Genomic DNA, 19,266 nt, shown 5'->3' with positions numbered 1-19,266 from the left:
GGAAAAAAAAAAGAACCTAGCTGTACAATACTATGTACAGCAGCTCTTTTGTGCTGACAGAAAGTTGGAAATTGAGGGGATGCCCATTAAGTAGAGAATTGCTGAACAAGTTGTAGCATATGATTATGATGGTGCTGTAATTAATGACAAGGGAAATGGTGTTAGAAAAACATGGGAAGAGCTATATGAACTGATGCAATGTAATGGTTAATACGAAAATATATTTCACATGATTTCATATGTATAATTAGCATCACATTGCTTGTCTTTTCAGTTGTTAAGGGAAGGATAGGAATGAAAGAGAAAATTTGGAACTCAGAATTAAAAAAAAAAAAAGTTATACTTTCACACATAGTTACAAACCCAAAATATTGTTGTTAAAGAGATCGGTGTTTTTGAAAGACCACTAGCAGCAACTTAGGAGCATTAAAAACACTATGCAATTCCCCCACTTTCCCCACTATAATTTAGTTTTATCTCCTCTTTCTGTTTTTCCTCTACTACTAAATTTTGGACCCAGATTGCTATCTAACTTCAGGGTTTGTCTAAGATATACATATTGCTATACTACTTCAATGGAAATCCAGCTAGCAAATGCCATAGACTAGACAATGATGTGTTTTTTCATCTATTTTGGTTTTGTACTCTGGATATTTAAAAAGACCTCTTTTTCTATTAATGTAGATTTCACTGAAGAAGCTTTCTAGTGTGCAGAGCTTGATTCAATTATTAACAGATTCTCTTGAAAAGGGGATCTTTTAAAGAGCCTTACCTTCCAAAGCAAATTCTGTTTTTTTTAATTATGCAAAAAAATCTCACACACACTCAGCACATTAGATGAGTTGTCTCCTTGGTTAACACCTCACCAGACAGTAGAACTTAAAAAGAGTTATTATTCTCACTTCAGCCCAAAGTGCCTATGAAATGTAGGGATCAGATCTTCTTGCCAGATTCCTTTCACTTCTTCACCTAAGTATATTTCATGAGCATCCTTTAAGAAATCACCCAGTCTGAGCAAGTAGTAAAGCTATGGTTGCTGCCGAGGCCCTCCAGTAGGCTGGTGCTAAAGTCAGCAATGGGAACTTGGATGGATTTTGGCTCAGGGGATTCAACCACCCCTGGAATTGGGAAAATTGCTTTAATGGAAAGAACCTTGCCAACTGCAAATTATAGTGTTTTTTAGATTTGCTTATTGAGCATTTCAAAGTCTCTTTCAAACAAGAGATTAATTCAACATTCTATCTTAATACCATTTAAGTGTACCATGTGTGATATTGATGAGTTGCTAACTTTATTTTGTGAAAAAAGAATCAAACAAATGTGTTAAAAAAATTTAAGTGTTTCACAGTTTGTAAACATTAAGGTTTACTTGAAATTTATGGCTGGTTTGTATATACACCTAGTTCCTTTTCTTCTCACTGAACACTTAGATATTTTAATTCTTGAGACAATTCCTTGTGTCTGGATGAACTAGAGTAGGTCAGGTAAAAACTTATAATTAGCACTACCCAATAAAGGGTTCACACTTTTAGAAGCCTGGGAAGAATTGGGTAGGAATTCCTTCTGGTAAACAATTTAAGAAAGTTTTTCAGGTTAAAAAAAAAAAAAGAAAAAGAAAAGAAATGTGAGAAAGTTTCAAATCCTGGCTAGGTCAATTACTTTCTAATTGACTTTATTTTATGAGAATATACATTTACTTCATCTGTCTGCTCCATGCTAGAATCTGACCTACATTCTAGATTTCTCTCTTTGGCCTCTCTCAAGAATACAGATAAATAGAGTCCAATGGCTGACTTGGAACAAAGCGTCTTATACTTTGGTTTGTAATCCAACATGGGGTTATATTGCTGAATGTGTGTGTGGGGGGGGTTGTGAAATTATGATTTATTATCAGTAAATATTTGATTTGTATATCTATATACTTGGCAGAAAAAGTTTTTGAGCAAAAAGGTATCAGAAGTTTAAGAAGCCCTAGCTTAGAACATCCTTAGACTAATTCATAACTAAATTCTTAACACTGAAAGAAAATCAAAAGAATCAAAGTTACAGAAGTCTGGGGTCAGCTAACTTCATTTAGATGTTCAAGTAGTGATTGAAGGTAATATGTAAAAAAGCAATATCAGCTTCCAATGATAGTTAAGTAGAATTTCTGGCTATGATATTTTGCCACTGCATTCTCCTGACCAGCATAAATCAGCATATACCTGAGAGTTCATTCCGAAGCATTTCTTTTTCCTGCATTTCAATCATAACAGCAGGAAGATGAAATAACAACTAACATATCTAATTTCTTACCTTTGACAACTGACAATACTACTCCCTTCTCTCACTGGTTCTTCTGATGCTCAGAATGTTTAGAGTATACTAGATACTAATGTAGTTACTAATGTATATTTACTAGCAAATTTTGGAAAGAGCAAAAGATTTTTTAATAGCAAAAATTTATCATAACAATTCACAAGAACTTAAAAAAAAAAAAAACCTGAAAGACAGTATTCATTGGAATGAGTTCAGGAAACACCTATTCAGTGCAATTAAAATTGTTTGGAATAAGGGTAGGAAAATAATTAAGCAAGGCTTAACCTGACTATAGGTAAATTACATTTTTTCTGAAAATTCCTACAGTACGATAGACTTACTATAAAAACTCAAAATCTTCTATACAATATAGGACATATCTTCTCTGTCTAAAATCAAAAGAATGGAGATTTTTTTTAGATACTGTAATCTAGCCACCAATTAATAACCCAGTCATTTGTTATCAAGAATCATAGGCAAGCCTGAGACATTCTGTGGTTGCCTTTCAAGAGGAGACTGGATGACCTCTCATCAGAGATGTTGGAGAGGATGCTCTTTCAGGTAGAGTTGAAATAGACATTTCTGAGGAACTTTTCAACACAAATTTCTGATGATTCTGTGGCTCTCTGGCATCCTTGAGTGTGAAAGCAGCCAGAACAAGGTTTCAAGCCCAGCCATGAATCTTCTAAAAAACATTTAAGGAAAGACATGTAAAATTCAAAGGTAAAGCTAGACTGCAGTCCCCACCAATAGAAGGAATGTTAATAATGATGACGTCCCATCCATCTAAGGACATCCATCCAATTCTTTGGGGTGTGTGGTTATCTCTGAGAGATAATCAAGTTAAAAAACTTGTTTATAGTCACACAGGCAGTATGTAGTTGAGCTAGAGTTTGACCTTATGTCTCCAGTTCTAGCTTTCTTTCCAATGTGTCATACTATCTTCTCTCAAGTTTCTTGTATTCATATTACTGTTCAGGCATAGATTGGACTAACTTGCTTTTTTCAGTCTCTTTTATCTGTGAGACTCTGATTTGGGGAAGTCATATGTTTGAATCTTTTCTAGATATCCTATTATGTATGGCTTTAGACAAGCTATTCATTGCTCTGGACCTCAGTTTCCTCACCTATAAAATAAAAAAATTTGACTTTTTCACCTTTAGACCCAGTGACCTATGACATTAAATAAGTATAATACTAAATGATACATGATAATTATATGAAAGTCTGATTGTGGAATAAAAATTCAAAGGGCTGAAATGTCAAAGTTTTTTTTTAAAGGGGCTAAATTCTTGAAATACGACCCCAACAAATCTTGAATTCTGTAAATATATGGATAAGCCAGAATTCTGCCAACCTTTTTTCCCAGTTATTCTGATTTACACATAGCACAATATAGTGGGAAACAGAACTAAAGACAGAAGTTCTGGAATCAATAATCATTCCAACAATCCATTCCCTGAACTGAGACTTAGGTTTGATTCATCCAGGTCAAAGATATGCTAGGAATTCTCCAGGGAAAGCATGATGACTCTCCATGAATTAGGCTAGAGATAAGGCTCACCAAATGGGAAGAGGATTTATTAGCCCAGGAAACTGCTCCCTAGCCCACTTTAAATGGACCTCAGAATCTGTGGTTGACACATTTGGTTCTTTTTTCATTTTGTTTTTTATTTCTTAGTAAAATGCAGGTACCTTAAGGGCAGAGATTATTGTGTCTTTTAATTACTTTGTCTAAGAGTGCCTTACACATGGTAGATGATTATAAATGTTTGTTCTACTTAATTGAACAAACTTTTCCCCTTAGTCACTAAGCAACCTAATGTCTCAGGTACACTGTACACCAAATCACTCATGACTGAGGCAGCATTAATATAGTTCAGTGGAAAGAACTTGTGGATCTGCAGATAAAATTGGGTTCAAATCCCAGTACTGCCATTTATACTTAATAGTGAAATAACTTCTATCAAATCACTTAACTGTTTTTTACCTCAATCCTTAAAATAATGGCATTTGGGATGAATGTATTCTACAAAGCTCCTTCTAATTATCATTGCAAGGGGGAGAGGGATGGAAGGGGAAGAAGGAGAGAGGGGGAAAGATAAACAGAAAAAAGAGAAAGAGAAACAGACAGAAACTGGGAGAAAGAAATACAGTAAACTAGTCTTTACAATGATTTATTCTACTCTCTTAGAGTAGAATGTTTAAGTGTTATTCCAATAGCATTTTCCATGAAAGGAGAAGATAAAAATGGAGAAGGTGCTGCTTCAGAGATGGGAAGCGAAAGACATTGATGTGTTTGAAATGAAATAAAAGCTATTATTGTTGGGACTTGGGGTTATGGTGGTGAAGTGGGTGATTGTGAGTGATGCAGAGGAAAGGAGAATGAATTTATTCCACTAGTAAACATTTTGTGACTGCCATAAAACATTTAGAAACCATTATTTTCTTTGAAATGGGGATCCCATATGTATCCATTCCTCAACTGCTTTTTGGCATATTTCAAAAAGTACTGGAATCATATTAGTCTGGTAAATGACATGTCTCCATGACCATGTATATTGAATGACCACATTTTCTTCCTCACCAGTAAACTAGAGCCTCAAATTAAAAGGGTAAGAATCTATTTCCCTACAGTTTGATGATGCAATTCAATGGAAGTTTCACAATTGAAAATGAGAGGTCTATTTGATTCTTCCAAGGTATTTTTAAGTCATGAAAGACTAGATATTGACCCAGGCTTCAGTTCCTCAGAAGATATGCATTCAAACCTCTATCTGTGAGCACTGCCAAAACAAAACAAAAAAAGTCCTTTTAAAAAAATTTGTGCTGAACATAGGCAATACTTCCTAAGTGTTTGTTGATTTAAATTGAATACTCTAGCCAACAATATAACAGAGTGAACACTGCCCTGAGCCCTAGGGGAAAATGCAGTCTGTAAGCATTTATGGTGTGTCCATAGTACTGAACCTAGGTGCTGTGGGAAAGCTCAGAAAGATTTATAGTGGTGCTCCACAAAAATAACTAGAATATTTTAAGGAGAAAAAACAAACACACTTGAAATAATTAGAAAATATTAAGACATACCAGTATGTATTATAAAATATGTGTTTAATATAATCTACTTCTAAAAGGCATAAATCTCCAAAATTTGGAATTGAGAGGAGCTTGATTACCTGCAACTCACATTTCTATAGTGCTTTAAAGTTTACAAATGCTTTCCTCATAGAAACCCTGTATGATTGATAACTTCATTATTTTGGTATCCTCAGTGCCTAGAACAGTGTCTTACACAAAGGAGGCACTTAATAAATGCTTGTTGAATTGAATATTTGTTATGTTATGTCTTTTTTTCCTAGTGAGAAAGCCTAGGCTTCAGAGATAAATGTGAGAGTTATACAGCTAATTAGTGTCAGAGTTTGGATTCAAATCCAGATCTTTTCTTCCCTGATCAGCCCCTTCTTTCCATGACTCTTTGCTGCCTCTCTATCCTAAAATAGAATGTCGTCACTGAAAGAAACCTTCAAATGCAGAAGAGAATATTAGAAATGGAAGGGATTTATGGATTGAGAGTGATAAATCATAAAATGTTAGAGCTGAAAGGGACTTTAGAAATAACATAATTCAACCCCCTCATTTTATAGGGGAAGAAATTGTCCTAGAGAAAAGATTCAATTTGTCTGAAGGGAGATAAAATATGAAAACACTGGAAGGTTTAAAGGAAAGTACTGAAAAGGAGGAAGGGTTTGTAGAGAGCAGTATTGAACAACACTGAACCTCAGTATTGCTCATTTGGCATAGAACCCACCCTGATCGAGGTGCTATAGAAGCACTGCTCACACAGATCATGGGAATTGCTTAGTATTTATAGCATGCTTCCTCCCTATACTTCTGTAACAGAATTGTCTATAATCTTCCTTGCCAAACATTTTCATCCAAAGGAAAATGTTAGATTCCTAAGACATCTAAAAATAAGATGCTGATCCTATCAAGCATGGCCCAGCAAAGCCAAGGTTTTACATGAATATAATCAATGCTATATTAATGGATTGATTTGAAAGTATCTAGACACAATGATAGATGTTAGCCACATTGCTACTCATTTATTAGATTTCTAGAGCACTTTTTTTCCCCTAGGGCTCAGGGCAGTGTTCACTCTGTTATATTGTTGGCTAGAGTATTCAATTTAAATCAACAAACACTTAGGAAGTATTGCCTGTATTCAGAACTCTGGGAGGATAGCAATAATAATGAAAAATCACATTTCTAGAGTCCTTTAAAATTTTTAAAGACCTTTCACACTGCCACCAAGTAAGGTGGGTAGTATAAATATTTTTGTCCCTATTTTATAGTTGATATGCCCAAATCCCAAAGAGGTTAAGCAGCTTGCTTGTCATCCACAGGTAGTAATGGTCAAAGTTATAGGGACATTCCTTGTTGTGAAGAATGGAAACATGAATAGGACAGACAGTGCCTGCCCTTAGAACTTTATAGTCCAGTGATATGCTTGATTTGGGGGGAAGAGGTGGCTAATTCAGCATTCTCCATTGTTTCAAACAAGTCACTATCACAGAGTTCGAAAAGTAAGTTCACAATTACAGATAAACATATCATCTAGTCTAATACATTAATAAAAGAGAATCCCCTCTTTAGCATCTCTAGCAAATGATTATCCAAGCTTTACTTGGAGACAACCTATGATGGAAAATAGATAAGAAAGATACTGTGGAATAGTAGAAATAGCTGTGAGAAACTGAACTTCCTGTTATCCTTGTCCTGCTTATTGCGGTCCATGTGAACTTGAACAAATTTCTTCTCTTCATCTATTTTTAAATTAATTTTATTTTTAAGAACATTTTATTGTTATTTGTTTTTACATCATAGCCAGTTCCCTTTAACCTCTTATCACTACTATTGAACTACTTCTTATGATAAAAGAAAAATATAAGTAAAGTCAGTCTCACCAGCCTCCTCTAACAATGTTTATTGCCTACAGCATTTGAAATCCCCACCTTTCTGTTCATAGAAGCTGGATGTATGTCCTAATCTGTTTCCCAGGACCAGTATTATTCATAACAGTTTGATTGTTTATTAGTATTATTATGTTTTACATTACTGTAACCATCATATATGTTATACTTTTTGTTCTATTTTCTTCACATTTCATCACTTATAAAAAGTTCCTACGTTTCTCTGATTTCTATATTTTCAGTGTTTTTTGTTATAACAATATTTCTCAAATAATACGATTATAAAAATGTAATAATATAATTGCAATATTTTTTCTTTTAAAAACAGTCACATGCCAAAATTTTTTCAGCCTTTTCTCAATTAATAGACAATTAGCTTTCCAGTTCTCAAAGAAGATTAAAGAAGGTTAGGGTATTTTAGTTGGGTTTTAAACAAAGGTAGGAGCAGTAATGGTACACATCTATATATGCTTTTTTGTCACTTTTAAACCTCAGAACACCTGAGATCATAACTTCAAGTATTGTTGTAAGACACTTTATAAGTCTTAAAAACATTTTAGAAATTTGAGTTGTTACTATTTCGATTTTACAGATAAGGAAGCTGAGGTTTAGAGAAATTAAGTGATTTGTGAAAGGTTAAGGATTTAATGAAGATAACCCTGACAGGGCTATAATGGAAAAAGAACTTTATAAACATCAAAGGACTTTAGAAAAATTAATTGTAATTGTTCACATTAACTGACTGGACCTCTTGCACTGTCTATTTCAACATAACATGCTCATGAGGAAAGTACCCTGTGAACTGGAACATGCCATGGAAATGCAACTATTATTATAGTTATCATTATTATGATTCTTGCTGTGGTAGCCCTACACCAATCAGAAAACAGTAGCATGGAGTGGTACAAGTTCTGTAGAATTTCCATTTCACAGCTGCCCTTGTGACTTTCCCCTCACTGAGACTTCTCTTATTTATTTTTCCCCATCCTTCATATATTTGTACAAAAGCATCTTCTCTTTTCATCCTTGCTCAGGGAAGTTATTCATCTTGAGTTTATACCTGAAGAAAGCTTATAAATCAGGCTCCTCCAGTTTGTTGGTGGTAGTGCTTCCTCTAAACTTCCTTGAATTTGTCTTTGTATTTCTGCTAAAGCAGCACTTGCTCCTGTATAACAAGCTCTCAACAAATTCTCATCAGATCTCTTAGAAATAGGGGAGCCCCATCTGTCCCTAGATAACGTCTTCTCCAAGCAAGTGCTGCTCATAGCACCAATGTTTATCTTCTACTGCAGGAAAAAAAAAATTCCAAATCCCTTTACCTCTATGTCATGCAATGGAATAAGCCTTAATTTTGGAGTCGGAAGGCCTGGGTTCAAACGTGCCTCTAATCCTCTGTGCATTGAGAGTTCCCCTCCATTAGTCTCAGTTTCCTCTTCTGTAACCTGAGGAGGTTGGTCCAGATCACTTGGGCCACATGCACCTGAGGACTGCCTGAGCCAGATGAAAATGTCACGGGGAGACACTAAACAAAAATAAAAACCCCGTAAAGCAGAGAGAATGTTAACCTGTGATTCTCCACATTTGATGTACCCATGGGGGACCTTATTTATGGTTTTGTGGCTCCCATTTCTGTTTGAGTGGGAACCTCTTCTGTTGTTCAGTTACTGCTGTCATGTCTGACTCCTCGTGACCCCATCTCGAGTTTTCTTGGCAGAGACTCTGGAATAGTTTGACATTTCCTTCTCAAGCTCATTTTACAGATGAGGGAACCAAGGCAGACAGGGTTAAGTGGCTTGTCTGGTGTCTGAGGCCAAACTTGAACTCGGGGACATTAGTCTTCCTGCCTTCAGGCCCAGCACTCTGCCCACTGTCCCCCTGAGCTGTCTGAACCCCAACTCAGTGATTTCCAATGTTCCTTCTAGCTCTGTGTCATTGGCCTGTTTTTGCCGCACATGTTTTTTTCCCTGCATTTCCCACCCCAGCTCTGAGAAACCAGAGTGTGCCATATGCCTTCTCCTTGCAGGCGACCCTCTATGAAGAGTCCCCTCCCTGTCTTAATTTCCAGAGAAGCATCCTTTACCCAGACCCTGTGCTGAGACCTAAGGCATAGGTTTGAATCTCAATTTGAATCTCAACACTTACTAGCTGTGTAACGGTGGACCTTAGTTTGCTTCTTTTAAAAGGGTACAATCATACATGTCCTGTCTATTTCACAGAACTTTTAGGTGTTTATTTGATGGTGTTGGTGGGGGATTATTATTATTGTTATTCCCTTTAGTTATATTAGTCTATTCCTTTACCAGGCCAGCCATTAATTTGCCTCTTAAATGGAAAAAGTGGGTTAAAAAAGAGTTCAAACTTCCCAGAATTTGACACACACACACACACACACACACACACACACACAACACACACACATTTTTGTAGTGCAGTAAGGTTTACAAAATGCTTTTCTTGCAACTACTTTGCAGGGTTAATAGTGACTACTAATATCCTGACTTTTCTCCATTATAGATGGAGAAACTGAGGCACAGAAGGGTTAATAGACTAGGCTGGGGTCACCCCGCTAATAAATGGCATTGTGCTGGATTGGAATTCATGTTTGTTGGCTAAAATCCAAATATACTACACATACAAATTGGCTTTTTGTTAAGTTGCAGTTTTCTTAAAGTGGAATTATTTTTTCTAACTTCCTTGAAGTTCCCTAGGAATGGGGGAGAGAAGTCTTTCTGGCTAATGAGAGCTTTAACTTGTTACCCAGACAGGTGGTGCTGCAATGGTATGCTGTCGGCCTGATTAGAGAAGGGGAGGGCACACCACACCTGCTTTAGTGCCCAGTCCCAGATTTCCTGGAGAAAAGCAGTCATCCTTAATTGGTTCAAGTTTGCATTTCAATTAGGATCTATTTATAGAAACTGATAAAAATCACCCAGGCATTTTCCCCTGAGGTCAGATATGACATTGAGATTTGCAGCTTGAGAATCTGAGGAGCTTTCTGCCAAGTTGCATGGAAGCAATGTGGTGAATGGTATTATCGAGTTACAGAATACTAAGGGACAGAGAACTGAACTCTTGAGTTAAACTTGATTTCAAGCTTCAGCCCCAACACTTGCTGGCCACTGGAGCTTAGACAAGTCGGGTGACTCCTGAACTTCAAGTTCCCTCTTCTATAAAGTAATTCCTTTGGACTATGTGAAATCTAAGCTTCTTTTCAACTCTGATTGAATCTCTAACATTTTAATGGGATGCTTCCTTTTGTTAGGTGTGAAGACCGTGTATTTTAAAATCAGCCGGAGTCAGGAATTCAGGTTAGGGGAAAATCGTCAATCTTTATTCTCAGTGAAGAAAGATTGGAGGTGGAAGAGAATCGGCGATAGCAATGTGTGCAGCTGAGTCAAGAAGCTAGCTAGACCAATAGCCACATGACCAGCAGCTACGAGCATAGAACCCAGGCCAATCTCTCCCAGTTTCTCTTCCTGTCTCTCTCTGCCTCCACCCCTCCAAAATCGTCATTTCCTATACAACACATCAGGACTTGCACAAAGAGTGGGCCGGGGCCATTCTTTATCCAATCATGTATATTAATAGGGTATAGTCCAATTACTATTTAGCCTCATGTACTTGGGACCTCAGTGCATCAACTCAAACCTCAGCCCATTACAGTTAGGTATCCTTTTGTATCAGGGGCTATGGTAAGAAGGGCCCCTGAAGCTACTGCTGTCCCACCCCATCTTACCATATAAATCTGGTTGTGGTTGTTCAGTAGAGGATGGCTGCACAGAATTGACCTTGGTATCTTATTTTTGAAAGCCAATCAGTAGGCTGGTTTGTAGTCCTGGCTCTGCCACTAATTTGGGTGTTACCTTGGGTAAATGCCTTTCCCATTCTGGACCTGAGTTTCTTCTTCTGTTAAGTGAAAGAAATGGATTTGATGATATTGGGTCCCGTCAAGGGCTAATATCCAATGTTATAATATTCTCTGTTGTAAGGTTACCTATAAATTGCCTCCAGTGTTCACATCAGTCACTTAACAAACATTTATTAAGTACTTACCATGTGTCAGGTACAATGCTAAGCAATGGAGATGCAAAGAAAGGTTCCCTCCATCCCCCCAAAAAAGAAGTTTCCACCAGCAAGGGGCTAATATCCTATTAAAAGAGACAGCATGTAAGACGGTAGGAAAAGATAATGATGAATATTGGAGAGGATGTGGGAAAGTTGGGACACTAATACCTTGTTCTTGGAGTTGTGAACTGATCTAGCCGTTCTGGAGAGCAATTTGGAACTATGCCCAAAGGGCTTACAAACTGGGAATGCCCTTTGATCCAGCAGTGTCTCTACTGGGCTTATATCCCAAAGAGATTATAAAAGATCTATGCATATAATGTCTGGTCTGGGCTAGCTCTCTAGAGGACCTCAGGATCAGGCAAAATCCTTGATCTTAGGGTGGAGAAGTGAAGGAGACAGGAAAGTCGCCACGTGGCTGGTCCAAGATGGAGTCTGGACTCTGGAGTCTGGAGCCTGAAGTCTTCTCTATGGCTGAGATCCCCACAGTCTCTGGGACTCCCTTAAATACCCCAGCACGACTACATTACCACACCACACTGGGCATGCGCAGCTATAGAACATGACATCACATTACCCCAAGTCTATGCCAACTAGATTGACCACATCATTACATTACATCAAGTATGTGCTTAGAGAACCGCCATCTCCCACCAAGGAGGTCCTTAACTACAGGCACCCTGCTGTCCCAGATTCAAGTCCACCCTTTCAGAGTTCTGGCCTGCTACACGCCTGTGCAAAAATGTTTGTGGCAGCCCTTTTTGTAGTGGCTAGAAACTGGAAACTGAGTGGATGCCCATCAGTTGGAGAATGGCTGAATAAATTATGGTATATGAATGTTATGGAATATTATTGTTTTATACAAAATGATAAACAGGCTGATTTCAGAAAAGTCTGGAGAAACTTAAATGATGCTAAGTGAAATGAGTAGAACTAAGAAAACATTGTACACGGCAACAAAAAGATTATATGATGATAACTGTGGTGAGCTTGGCTCTTTTCAACATTGAGGTGATTCATGACTATTCCAATAGACTTATGATGGAGAGAGCCAGAAAGAGCATTGTAGAGACTGAATATGGATCACAACATACTATTTTCACTTTTTTGTTGTTGTTTACTTGCTTTTTTTTTCTTTCTCATTTTCCCCTTTTAATCTGATTTTTCTTGTGCAGCACAATAAGTATAGAAATATGTAAAGAAAAATTGTACATGCCTAACATTTATTAGATTGTTTGTTGTCTTGGGGAGGAGGTTGAGAAAAGGGAGAGAGAAATTTGAAACACAAGGTTTTGGAAGGGTGAATTTTGAATGCTATCTATGCATGTATTTTGATAATAAAAAACTATTATTAAAAGTAAGATAAAAGGAAAGGAAAGAGAAAAAAGAGAGAGGAAAGCCTATCCAAATAACTTTGATTGCATTTGTCTTATGTGTTTATATGTGTATGTATAAATATACACATAGTGTAATTTTATATAGTATATATGTGCATAGTTCATAATTTATATTATAAATGTATCTACATGTACACATGTGCAATATGTGTTGTATATAGCATATATATATGTGTGTGTAATGTAATATATATACATATATATATATATAAAGTGTATAATATGTACAGTCTAAGTGGAAAGTAATCTTAGGAAGAAGACACTGGAGTGGGGGGCAGGGAATGCATATAAAGACACAATTGGGAAAAGTTTCCAGTTGAAGGAGATATTTGAACTCAATCTTGAAGAAAGCTTGGAAAGCCAAGAGGTAGAGGTGAGGAGGGAGAGAATTCCAGATATAAGAAGAACCAGCAGTAAAGTTTGGAATCAAGATGTAGAATGCCCTGTGTGGGGGAACAGCTAGTAAGCCAAGCTAGTTGGAAAATAGAATGTTTCAAGGAGAGTTTCATGTGAGAAGATTAGAAAGGTAGTAAGGGGTTGCATTGTGAAGGGATAAAGGCAGCAGAGTATAATGGACAAAAAAAGTTTACAAAGCAGTTTCCTATTATTCCCTCCCAATGTTCCCCCAAAACTTGGTCTAAATGCTCAATGAATTATTATTCTGAGTTACTACAGAGGTCATCGACAAGAATTTATCTTTGTAGTCTCTGGAAATATGGGAGACACTGGCATAGGACTGCCACTGTGGCTTGCCCTCATCATGCTCTATGAGCAAAGCAGAATTGCACTCAAAAGAAATGTGAGGTGTACAAAGTGTTCACATGGACATTTGTGCTCGATGGTAGAACCTTCTAAGCTCACATTGGCCTGATAAGCCATAGTCAGATTTGCTTTACCTTGATCCCAGCGTGATGTCATTTTATTCTTCTTCAAGAACAAAGGGCAGCAGGGGCAACTGTGTCACGCATTGGATAGAGTTCCAGGTGCTCTGAAGTCAGGAGGACCCGAGTTCAAATCTGGTCTCAGACACTTAACACTTCCTGGTTGTGTGACCCTGGGCAAGTCACTTAACCCTAATTGCCTCATCAAAAATAAATAAATAAATTAATTAAATTAAATTAAAAAGTACAAAGGGCAGCAATCAGAGCCAGTCTTCATTCTGCCTTTATAGGTTGGTACAGTCTCTATAATTCATAGGCTTAAAGATTTGCCTGCAGTACTAAGAAGTTAAGTAACTTGCCCAGAATCACACAGACACTATATGTTAGAGGCAGATTTGAACTCAAGTCTTGTTGCTTCTGAAACCATCCCTCTCTCTACTCTGCCACCAGTGTCTCTCCTTCTTTCCAAGAATGGATGCTTAAGAGCTTCAGTGAGAAATAAGTAGCCAAGAGAGTCTATTGGGGATCTTCAAATCAGCCAAACATTGGTTTTGAAACAAGGATTTAAGTACAGGAAAGTCCTTCTCAGAAGGGACAAGATCTCTGAGTCAGGGACAGAGTTGCAGGAGAGGACCTTGTTTTCATAAAAAGACGTTTTTGTGATATAACAGCTATTGGGGTCCAGGTTTCCAGCCCCTGGATTTCACCTTCTTAAAATAGACAGTGCTCTGACGATACTAAAGTCACTTCTCTGTCCTCAGCTTTCTTTGTGTCTTTTATTTGTGAAGAGCCACACATTTATGGCAGACATTTATAAATAGATCAGAGTTCTACTCAAATGCCACCTCCTACAGATAGTCTTTCCCTATTCCAACAAAATTACTTTGTACAGATTTTGTACATACTCATATGTGTTCTTTTTGTCTTCCCCTTTAAAATGTAAGCTCCCTGAGGATGGAAGACAGTCTTATTTTTGTCTTTTTTCATGCCCAGCATCCAGCACTGTGCCTAGACTATAAGTAGCACTTAAATAAACACTTATAGATGGATTAATTCAATATATTATTGACACACAACAATAATAACAGCTCTATTTCTATAACATTTTTACAATTTAGGATTTTCCTGGCAATACCCCATAAAGAAGACAGGGCAGAGATTACTATCTCCATTTTAAAACTGAGGAAACTAAAGTATGGGGATGAAGTCCCTATCAGTTCTGATATAGTTCTGTGATTGAATCTTATAAACATTTACTAAACACATTCTATTTGTTCAATCTTTTAGTCAAAGCATTTTCTCTTGCTGTCCCCCATGCCTGTAATGCTCTCTTTGTTCCACTCCAAGTGCTAAACTCCTGGCTTCCTCTAAGTCCCAGCTAAAATCCCACCTTCTACAAGAAGCCTTCCCTAATAACTCAATTCCAATATTTGCCTCTCCTAATTGTTTCCTATCTGTCTTATATATAACTTACTTTAAATATATTTGTTGTCATGTTGTCTCCCCTATTAGATTGTTAGTTCTTTGAGGACAGACTGTCTTTTGCCTTTTTTTGTATACCTGTAGCTGGCACTCAGCATGCTGTCTGGCACATAGTAGGTGTTTGTGATTCTTCATTTTCAAGGAGGATCAGTGACATCACAGGATGATGTATTGGTTAACTCATGAATTAGATTTCAGTGAGGCAGAGCTGCACAAAGTTGTCAGCTTTACTCTCCTTGAGTCATGGAAGTTCAGTTGCTAGACAAAAGTCAAAGCAAACGGCAATGGCTCAGAATGCAGGCAGTAATTTTGGCATCTTTGTGGCCTAACCAAGTTCTTAAGTTTTCCACAATGTCTCCTTCAGCCCCCTTCATGGCCATTGAAACAAAGTGTTCTCATCTGCCCATTCCATCTGGAAAAGTCTTATCCCCCCAACTCACCCTCACGTTTGAGGCCATCATTACCCTCAGCCTGGGATAGCCATCTCCAGAGATGATTTACTAAGATGTGGCTGGTGTGCATATTACAGCTTCTTGGAGAGACGTTGGGGATGAAGGACACCAAAAGTGGATGAACAACCCTGAAGAGGGGCTCACCCCAGAAGTGCTAGTCCTCATTGAACACCCTGTACACTCAGATGCTTAATAAATTTTAATTGAATTGAATTTTAATAGTGAGAACAATATAAAAGTGTTCTGTTCCCCAGTAAGCTTAATAAGGAGAGAAGATAGTGTACATGTGATGGAGTTAGATATTTCTCCCTATTTGGCAGACTCTCAGGGTCCTTCCTCTATAATTGTCTAATTCTCATATCCAATATCCTCTCACCATTCTAATCTGTCACTGCAAATCTACCATACCCTTCTACACCAATTCAAACATTCCCTCCTCCGGAAAGCTTTCCTGGATATGAACTTTTCTTCTTAAAATGCTGAATAATACTTTTTGGTTCTCTTATGTTTTGATAAAACTATATGTTTTTATTTTTATTTTATTTGTTTATTGTACTTGTATTATTGCATGATATAATAGGGTTTAGAGTCAGACAGGCCAGGTTTGAATCCTGGATCATTTGTGAATGACCTAGAAGACTTTGGAAAGATTGCTTAGCCTCTAGTATTCATTTTCTTTTTCAGGAAAAATAAGGTGATTGGACAAGCACATTTCTAAAACCATTTTCAGTTCTAAAATCCTGTGATCCACCTTTCCACTGTCCCAGTAACTAGTACAGATCAGGGTCTTATGCCTATAATATCTTAGTAAATAGCAAATGAATGAATGAGTGATTACTTAAGATAGTATATGAATAAATGGCAAAATGGTTTAGATAGGAAGTGCTAGAAGAGATCAGAAAGATAAGCATGGGTTAGAGCAGACAGGAAAGATTGCTTATAGAAGGTAGCATCTGGGTTAGGCCATGGGAGAAGAATGGAATTTTACGCTTAGACAAAGGGCTTTCCAGAGTCAGGAATGAACATGGGGGAAAGACATTTGGGAGACCAACCAAGTCTCTGTATAATGATGTCAAGCAATAATCAGTACTTTATTTTTGTTTTAAGAAAGCAAAAGTCAAGAACAAGAGAGATACATTTTTAAATCCATTCAGATGTGTGTCTGTCCCTATAATTGTCACATGTGGTTAATAATTTACAGACTTAATTAGGCATTTCAGATATTAATCTGCTTTATAGCCACTTGAAGTATTGTCCTCCATGAACCATTCTTTTGGGGACGGCATGGAGTGATGAGAACTTTTCTGTGATTTTCTGACTCCAAGCACTTCTAGTGTTCTTTCTATTATATCACACTGCTTCTGAACATCTCTCAGCTCATTGCTTGACCTTTTCTTCCACATCCCTTGCACTAACACACCAAAGCCTTAGAGAAGAAATTCAAGACCTGAATCCAAATTTTCTGACCTTCTGGGTTTAATGGAAATTTTACTGACTTTGAAGCCAGAAAATCCATTTTAGATCCTGGTTCTAACAATAGCATTTTAACTAAGACCAAGTCATTTCTCCTCTTCAAGATTCAGTTTCTTATTCTGCGAAATGGGTATAATACTTCTATATTATCTTCCATATAAGTAAGTTTTGAGTAAAACTCTAAATAATCCTTAAAGTGCTATAAAAATATGAGCTGCTATTATTTCTGCCACACCACACTGGCTCTACATAGCTATGGCCTGAAGTGACCTGATTGAAGTGGCCTTGGCCTTTTCCTAATTTGGCTGTCTCCAGAAGACTGTCCAGCAGAGTCAGACAGGGCCATAATTGGATAACAGATGACAGAGTTCATTTCTCTTCTTTTTCAACATTTGGCAAGAGTTTTTATTCCTCTCTTGTTGTGGGGCTATAAATCAGATAAGCCAACAAGTACAAAAGGATCTTTGGAATTTGCATTTTTCAGGTTTGCTTTCCTCCCCAGAGGATGCATAATCATTAATTCAGTAATTGAAGCCCTACATCCTGAATGAGGAAAGTGTCAATCTCAACTTTCCTCTCCCTGGTCACTCCAGCTGAAGTAGAATGTTCAGACCTGGTTATCACATTTTATGGACACTGAAACACTAGAACATGGCCATAGTTGGATAGTCTGGAGAATGAGAAGCCTGGAGACCATAGCGTACAAGCATCAGTTAAAGGAGCTAAGGATGTTTAATCAGGAGAAGAGAAGGTATATGTCAAGGGTATCGGAGCTTAATGACTATAACAATGAAGTAGAATTAGGTGGAATTAGATTGTTCTGTTTGTCTTTACAGGATGGAATTAGGCTCAGCAAAGAAAAGTTACAAAAATTTTTTAAAATTATTTTTGATGAAAGGGAAAGCTTCCTAAACGATCTGTGCAAATGTGGTGATGATGAGTTGCTTTCATTGTAGGTCCTCTAATAGAGAATGGATCAATACTCTTTGGAGAAGTTAAAAGTAATACATAGAATAATTGATATCATATTGTTTGCCTTCTCAGTGGGTAGGGGAGGGGCAGAAGAGAGGGAAAGAATTTGGAATCTAAACTTTTAAAAATTAATGTTAAAAATTTTTAAATGCTTTTGAGGGGGAAAAGGAGTACATAGTTCATTTCTAGAAAGACTGATGTTCTCTCCAATCTGAGAGTCTGTCATTCATTATTTCTCTAGCTCACCTCTGATTGAAAGTCTACTTGGTTGGTATTTTTAATGGTAGAATATATAGAGTGATGGCCAATTATCAAAAACTTCCACTTAAGAACAGTTTATAAATAAGTGTGTGTGTGTGTGTGTGTGTGTGTGTGTGTGTATGTGTGTATTCTTTAGGACCATAGGGCTCTTTACTTAATTCAATACCCCAAGAAACCACATTTGCATTAGTAAGAGTAATCCCACCAACAAATAATAATAGATTTTAAATGGAAGCAACTTCAATGAAGTCATTGAGGCCTAGGAGGATAACATGCCTGCAGTCATGCACGTATTAAGTATCTAAGGAGAGATTTGAACCCAAGTCTGTGACTCCAGAGTTGGTGACCTTTTCTTTCATTTATTCATCCATTTATTTATTTATTTTTTTAGTATCATAGTGCCTCTCTAATCCTCCTATCCATATTAGGAAGTATCATGGTATAGTGGTTAGAGTGCTGGATTTGGATTCAAGAATTCCTAAGCTCACATTCCAGCTCTGACACTTAATTGCCTCTATGATCATCACTTAATCATTTCATATTTCTAGGCCTCAGGTTTTTCACCTCTAAACTAGGGGTTAGAATCCTTGTGGTACATCTCTGACTGTTGTTCTAAGACTCCAATATGGTAATATATGTAAAGTTCCTTGCCAACCTTAATGCACTATCTACATGCCATGTATTCCTATTGTCCATGCTACACCTTGGTTAATGGATTTATTAAGACTTGTAGCCAAATGTTGTCCCCTGGTGATCCCTAGTGTTCTGAGGATATTTTTTTTCAAAATTACTGAGCCCTAAATATGAAGGCTTTCTGTTTATTAGGGTAATTATGTCTATTAAATATTCTATCATCCTTAAAGTCCATCAGTTATACAGGCAGTAAGAAACAGGCTTATGTAGCAGGCATTGTACAGGACTTAAGTATAGGCAAGAGCTCCTGAAAATGAGAACAGAATGAAAGAAATTGATGAGAAAAGTTTTTTAGTGCTACTTGTCATTTACCCAGAACTTT

At 37.1% G+C, this 19,266-nt stretch overlaps 1 protein-coding gene and 1 long non-coding RNA gene across 4 annotated transcripts in view; one reads left to right on the top strand and one right to left on the bottom strand.

The window, feature by feature from the left end:
- TRAPPC9 (trafficking protein particle complex 9) overlaps positions 1 to 19,266 on the top strand; it is a 955,484-nt gene that overhangs the window by 795,889 nt on the left and 140,329 nt on the right. The gene's annotated exons all lie outside the window — the stretch shown is intronic.
- Positions 8,550 to 15,117, bottom strand: LOC116421837. 2 transcript variants are annotated; one of them, XR_004232401.1, is made up of 3 exons: positions 15,086 to 15,117; positions 11,005 to 11,174; positions 8,550 to 8,790 (listed from the first exon to the last, which is right to left on the bottom strand). It is a non-coding gene; the product is annotated as an uncharacterized LOC116421837 (long non-coding RNA). The 2 variants fall into 2 exon arrangements; XR_004232398.1 differs by lacking the exon at positions 15,086 to 15,117 and having other exon boundaries at positions 11,005 to 11,527.

Source organism: Sarcophilus harrisii, chromosome 1 (genome assembly GCF_902635505.1).
Source record: "Sarcophilus harrisii chromosome 1, mSarHar1.11, whole genome shotgun sequence".
NCBI classification, from domain to species: Eukaryota; Metazoa; Chordata; class Mammalia; order Dasyuromorphia; family Dasyuridae; genus Sarcophilus; species Sarcophilus harrisii.
This window is presented reverse-complemented; position numbering and strand designations above follow the sequence as displayed.